This window comes from Fukomys damarensis, unplaced genomic scaffold, assembly GCF_012274545.1.
Source record: "Fukomys damarensis isolate Sample0158 unplaced genomic scaffold, DMR_v1.0_HiC HiC_scaffold_17, whole genome shotgun sequence".
NCBI classification, from domain to species: domain Eukaryota; kingdom Metazoa; phylum Chordata; class Mammalia; order Rodentia; family Bathyergidae; genus Fukomys; species Fukomys damarensis.
This window is the reverse complement of record NW_022900929.1, coordinates 65514400-65520940: the sequence shown is the minus strand read 5'-3', so window position 1 is coordinate 65520940 and position 6541 is coordinate 65514400.

The following is a 6541-nucleotide window of genomic DNA, read 5'->3' as shown; positions in this document are numbered from 1 at the left end:
TTTTTTTTTTTTTTTTTGGTACTGGGGATCAAACTCAGGACCTTGCACTTGCGAGACACTTGCCAGAACCACTGAGCTAAATCCTCAGCCCTGCCTATGGAACATATTTAGGAGGTCCAATTTTGTTTTTTGTTAGAAAACTTAATATCTAGTGACTGAATTGGTCAGAGGGATTTTTCTCTTAGTTCATCTATTGGCTTTCGTGTATTATTTCTTGTTTTACTGGATATGTAGCAGCAATCTCCATTTTTAAAAGACAACTGGAAAAATGAAGGTTTCATTGTCCCCTGCTGTTTTTATCATATATTTTACCTCTTGAATGATTATTTTCTTAGTTTTTGGAAAAAAAAATGAATATTTTCTTTTGAAACAGCTTATGAGAAAACGTGGGAGAGAAATCCACAGAAAGAAACATTCATAACAAAATAAAGAAGAAATATTCATGAAAATATAAAGAGTATATTTTAAAATAAGTCTTATTTTATCTCATTCTCCCATCCAACCCCTTCCCCTCTCTCTGCACAAAAGATTTGTTTCCATTTTTTCCTTCTATTTTCACTTTTTTCTTGTCCCTTCTTTCCTTTCCCCTCTCTCTTCCTTTGTTCCCCGTCCCATTTGAACTTTCTTTTTAAACACATTTTATTTTATTTTAGAAAAAAGTACGTTTTTATAACTACTTGTATGCATGAACCTTTCGTTCATTTACTTTCAAGTGAGAATGATAATTTGGATGGACTGATTTTTGAACTGCAATATTTTATTTTAGTAACTCAAATTTTGAATTTTTCCTTGTGTTCTAAATTTTTAAAAAGAAGCATCAGTGGGGTATATATATCTAATGCATTCCCTTTAATTTTTCTCAGTACAAGACATTGACTTTTTATCTGAAAATCCGAAGTCTTTACTTCATTAAATTTTTGTCTCATTTGTTGCTTATTCTTTATCTAATTTTACATATATTTATTTGGAATAGGTATAAAGTATGTCTTTTGATATGATTTTTCCTATATGGGTTACCTATTATGGTATAATAAATTATTCTAATATTTATACAGTAATAATTTTGCTACAGTACCATGAAGTCATTTATTGCAACAATATTAGTAAGAGCTAAGATACAGAATCACATTATGGTACCCATCAGCAGAAGAACAGAAAAAGAAAATTTGGTATACATACACAAGGGAACATTATTCACCCACCAAGAATTACATCCTGTTCTTTGCAGCAAAATAGATACAATTGGAGAACATTATGCTAAATTAAATAAATCAGACATAGAAAGATAAGTACCCTGTGCTCTCATAAGTAGAAATTTTAAAAAATCAACTTGAAAGTTGAGTAGTGATTATGAGATTAGAAAGGTTGTGTGTATAGATTGAATTTGACCAGTATAGTGTTAAGGCATTATACTGAAATATATTAGTATATTAAGTAATACATGTTAATCACAAATAATTTTTAAAAACCCGAAGAAACAAACTGGAAATCAGAAAAGGTCTATGGACCTCTTCTGAAATTCATAAGTTAAAAATATATGGAGAAAGCCAATTATGTTTTAGTTTCTGTTAAACAGGTGAGGCCTAGAAAATGATGCGACGGAGAGATTTTAATTTTGTTAATATACATATTCACTCTAGCTAAACACATCTGGGTTTATTGTTAAAAAGAAGTCCACTGTCTTTCTTTGGCATGTGATGACTCATTATAAATACCTTTTGGTTATAAAATACAGTTTAAGATCTGTCTTTTAATCTATGCTTACTCTTAGTTCTAACTTTGCTAGGATTTTTTCACCTCTTTTTTCGAACATAAATTACTTTTGGGAGCCTCCCTGAACTTGTCATCAAAATTCCATAATCATACCTGAAGATTGTCATGTTGGTGGCCAGTTATATAACCCTGACATTGCACCCCCGAGGGCTTGTGTTTATCAGCACTGCTTTTATAGGCTTGTGCTGCCACTTATTAAAGTATTTTTGGAATCCAGTAATGTATAACAAAACTTGAATAGAATGGGCTACTAACACGTATTTATATAGTAGACTTGAATGCAAATTGTTCGTTCCCTTTTAGAGTTACGTAAAGAAAAGGAAGTATTATAGTACTTTGTCTATTATAGGAGCTCAGTGGATATGTCCTACTCTCTCTGTATTTTTTAAGTAGATGAGACTATGCAGATCATACCACGGCTAGATGTTGTGTCACTCAGTACACAAGTGATAGTTTCCATAGCATAATGAAAGAAGTACCTTCTTCACAATAAGTAGGAGAATTGGGGGAACTAGGAACAGATTAAAAGCCTAACAACATTTCCTTTGAAAATATGCTTGTATTTACAGTGTATGGGAATTTATACACCTTGTTCTGGCATGTTTTTACAGGTTATAGAGCCGTGCTAATCTTATAAATGACCAAATAGCTGATTATCAGTATTTATGTGGGAGCAGTGACCATTTTCCAGCTTTATATTTAAATATAATTGACAAATAAAAATTGTGTATATTCAAGGTACACAACATGCTGTTTGGAAATGCATATACATTGTGAAATGATTGCTACTACCAAGATAATTAACACCCCATCAGCTCAGTCATTGTTTTGAGTATTATGTGAAAGTTTAAGATCTACTCTTATAGCAAATTCAAGTATACAATAGAGTTATTATGGTTTATATCTAGATGTCCCCCAAAGCCTCATGCACTCATAGGTGGGGCTTTTGCGAGGTGGCTAAATCATGAGTGTGATACTGAATCATTAATCCACTGGTTGCTTTAGCATGGTTCTGGGTGTTGATGATAAATTTACTGAAGAGGGAAGACCCACCCTGGGTGTGGGTGGCACTGACCAATAGTCTTGTAGCCTGGAGGGAATAAAAAGGACAAAAAGAAGGAAGGTTCCTTGATACTTGTCTGTCATGTCATGACCCGTTTGTCTTCTGCAATGTCCCTCTGCTATGCTGCCCAGCTTTAGAGCCAGCTGACAATGGGCAGAAACCTCTACAACGGTAAGCTAAAGTAAACCCTCCCTTTTTAAACTTGTGGATATTTTGTATTTTTTCCCAGCAATGAGAAAATAACTAAGACAAAAGCAATATTAACTATAGTCATCAAGTTAAGTCCCCCAAAGTTATTCATCCTACCTAATTGAGACTCTTTACTCTTTGACTAACATATTCCCCTTTTCCCCTCAACACACTACCCCGTGACAGCCACCATTCTACTCTTTCGATGAGTTTTGCTTTTTTAGATTTTACCTATAAGGGAGATCATGTAGTATTTGTCTTTTTGTGTCTGGATTATTTCGCTTAGTATAATATCCTCTAGGTTCACCCTTATTGTTGCAAATGACAGCGTTTCCTTATTTTTTAACTGTTATACATACTTACTACATTTATGCATTCACCATTCAGTCGTTGATTGACCCTTAAGGTGTCTCTGTCTCTGCTATTATGAATAGTACTATTGCAATGAATGTGAGAACTCAGATACTTTTTGAGATGCTGGTTTATTTTCTTTATATATATAGATATATATAGATATATCTATATATATCTATATGTATCTGAAAACAGAAATGTTAGATCATATATCAAACTCCTATACTATTTTTTTATAGTCACTGTACTAATTTTGAGGGCAGACACTTTCAAATACCTCCCTTCCTGGCTTTTTTTTTTAAATTTAAATTATTGTAGCTGTGAAGTATTTCTTTTTGTTTTCCACGATGTAGTTAGTTGCCTGCTAAGTATCGATACTTATATTTTGGCGATATTCAAATTTTCCTCCAAATAATGTTTGTGTTTTAATTTTCATGATACCTTAAAAAGTATTTAGATTATTCAATGAAAGTAGAAAAAGTCATTAGATCAAATATGTAAGCCCGGTGCAGTGGTACAAGCCAGCTCTCTGTAAGGCCGAGGTGGGAGGATCATAAGTTAGAGCCCAGCCTCAGCGGTGTAGTGAACTGACCAGAGTTTATCTCAGGGAAAAAAAAAAAAGGCTGAGGATGTGAGGATGCAGATCAGTGCAATAGCCTGGATTCAGTCTTCAGTACTGCAGAAAAAAAGTAACGTAAAGTTATTTTCTCATTTTATTCTGAACAATAAGCTTTGGCTATAGATTGATGTAAACTAGACATTGTTGTACACAGTCATTCAAATAGCCATTTATTCATTCTCTCCACACTATGCATTCAATGTTCTAGAGTAATAAAAGAAAGCATTTTTTTCTCTTTTGTCTGGTAGGCAGGCATTAAACAGATGATTATTACATATTTAATTACATCTGTCTTAGAATATCTATAGAAATTCAAATTCATTGAAATTTGATAACAATATTAATACTTGAGAAGACAATTACAAGATAAATGTTCACAATGGAACTGTAAATAGGGCTTGAATTAATTCATTTATCAGCATTTCCTTCTGGGGTGTTAACAGTCTGCCTTAAGATGATAAAAAAAAAGTCACACATTTTATTTTTATTCAGTTGTCTATCAGCTTTTTGCCTATGTTCAGCTACAACTCTGCTAAACTTTTTCAGCTGTAATCTGGATAAGTGAGCATGAGCTTCATGACTGCCTATAGTGATTAGTGCTATAACGTACTGCCTCGCAGGAAAGTGATAATAATAATGTTTAATTTCTCTAAGCAATCATGAAGGAAATCAATGTAGAAGATATTGCAGTTGGAAAATTGATGACTATATGATGCTAAATAAATTATTTTTAAATTATATGGAAGTTAACCTTGATATAATGGAAGCATAGATAAGTATATGTTTTGTTGTGACAAAGTTTAGCTCATAGTAAATATTGTTAAAATTCCTATGGGAAATGAATCATCTACTTGGAATAATTGGATACAATTAACTAGGTAATGATTTGTTCCAGTTATAAGCATATTTGTTAATGAGCAAGATGAGTTGCTTCATTAAAAGTATATTTTCGAGTCATATCGTCACTATTCATGGAGTGTGTGTATGCAACTCGATAATACAAAAGACACATAAATTTTTGTCCTCTATAAAGATGTCAGTTATCAGTGTGGCAGATTAAGTGATTAAAACAATGGAGGATTTGAAAGGATCCAAACAAGTGTGTTCACAGATTGAGGTACAAACTCACATACACAAACAGACATGATTGTGTAGATAAACCAGGCTACTATAATAGCTACAGATTTTAATGAATGTCTCTTTTCTATATTTAGTAGTTTTAATGTAGAAATTTATCTGAAAGTATGAGTATAATTCTATGATATCCAGTTGGCTGGAGGCTAGAATACATCCACCAGCATCAGCCTGCTTTCTTTTGAAATGATTCCCTTGATGCATATTTAAATGACTTTAGAAAATAAGCTCCAGTGTTTCATGGAGATCCATTACACAATCACAAGTAAGTAAACTTTATTGTGCTTATTAAGAAAAATAGGAGAAGTTGCAATTGACGGGAAAGAGAGTGGAGAGGAGAGGGGAGCGGAGGGGAGAGAAAAAGGGAGAAAGAAAAAAGGAGGAGGAAGCAGGAGGGGAATGAGGGAAAAGGGGAGAGGGAGGAGGAAGAGGGGGAAAGAGGGGGTGGAGGGAAAGAAGGACCAGGAGGGAGGGAAGGGAATTTCTGCCGGCCAGAACTATGCTATTTATCTTTGGTAACAAATGAGTAAATGATCTTCTTGTTGAGCTGGTTGCTATGTGATATCTGTCTTTGGTACTCTCTTCCTCACTCATTGCCAGGACCACTATCAAATTATGGGTCAGCAAAAATAATTGCTTTCTATTATTTTTTAATATAGATTCAGGCTTAGAAATTCTATAGAGAGTCTATCTCAGTGTTACTGGGAAGGCAGTTTTTAAGGCACAAGATACTTTTTTTATGTTAAAACAAAGGAAAACACAACTTTGCAAGTGTTTCTAATGAATTATTCTTTCTTAAGGGGAAAAGTTTTCAAAATAAGTCTTACATTTGTAAGAGGAAATTATGTTTTTAATTTTCCTCTAGTGTATTTGTAAGAGAAACGAAGAAACCTTGGGCTTTCTTTTTATTGTTGTTTTCCTATGAACATTGCAGCTTTATTTGGAAAGATTTTCAACACGTTTCATTAAAAATTGAGAAAATTGTTATTTATACAAGGCTTGACCTACCATGGTGTTCTGAACAATAGAATATGTAACATTTTGGCAAATGTACATTTGTCATAAATTACCAGTTTCTGTTGGGTGAAGTAGTAATGAGCACTTCGTTGCACATTTGTTATGCAGCTTCTAGAGCTACAGACCAGGCTAGGTTTAATGCAGTTCTCTCTGTTATGCATTTCCTTCTGTGCTGGATTATTTTTTATAAAAATCTATCAAAATACTTTCTCCTACCCATGACTTTTATTTGGCGATGATATTTAACCGTTTAAGCTTTTGTCCTAGGATGTTTACTACATAACAACAATATGTGCTATAATAAATAAATGTATGTTAATGATTGCCACTGTGAACGATTTAGATCACAAAATATAGTACTAATATCGTTAAAACTACTTTTTATTCTGTGA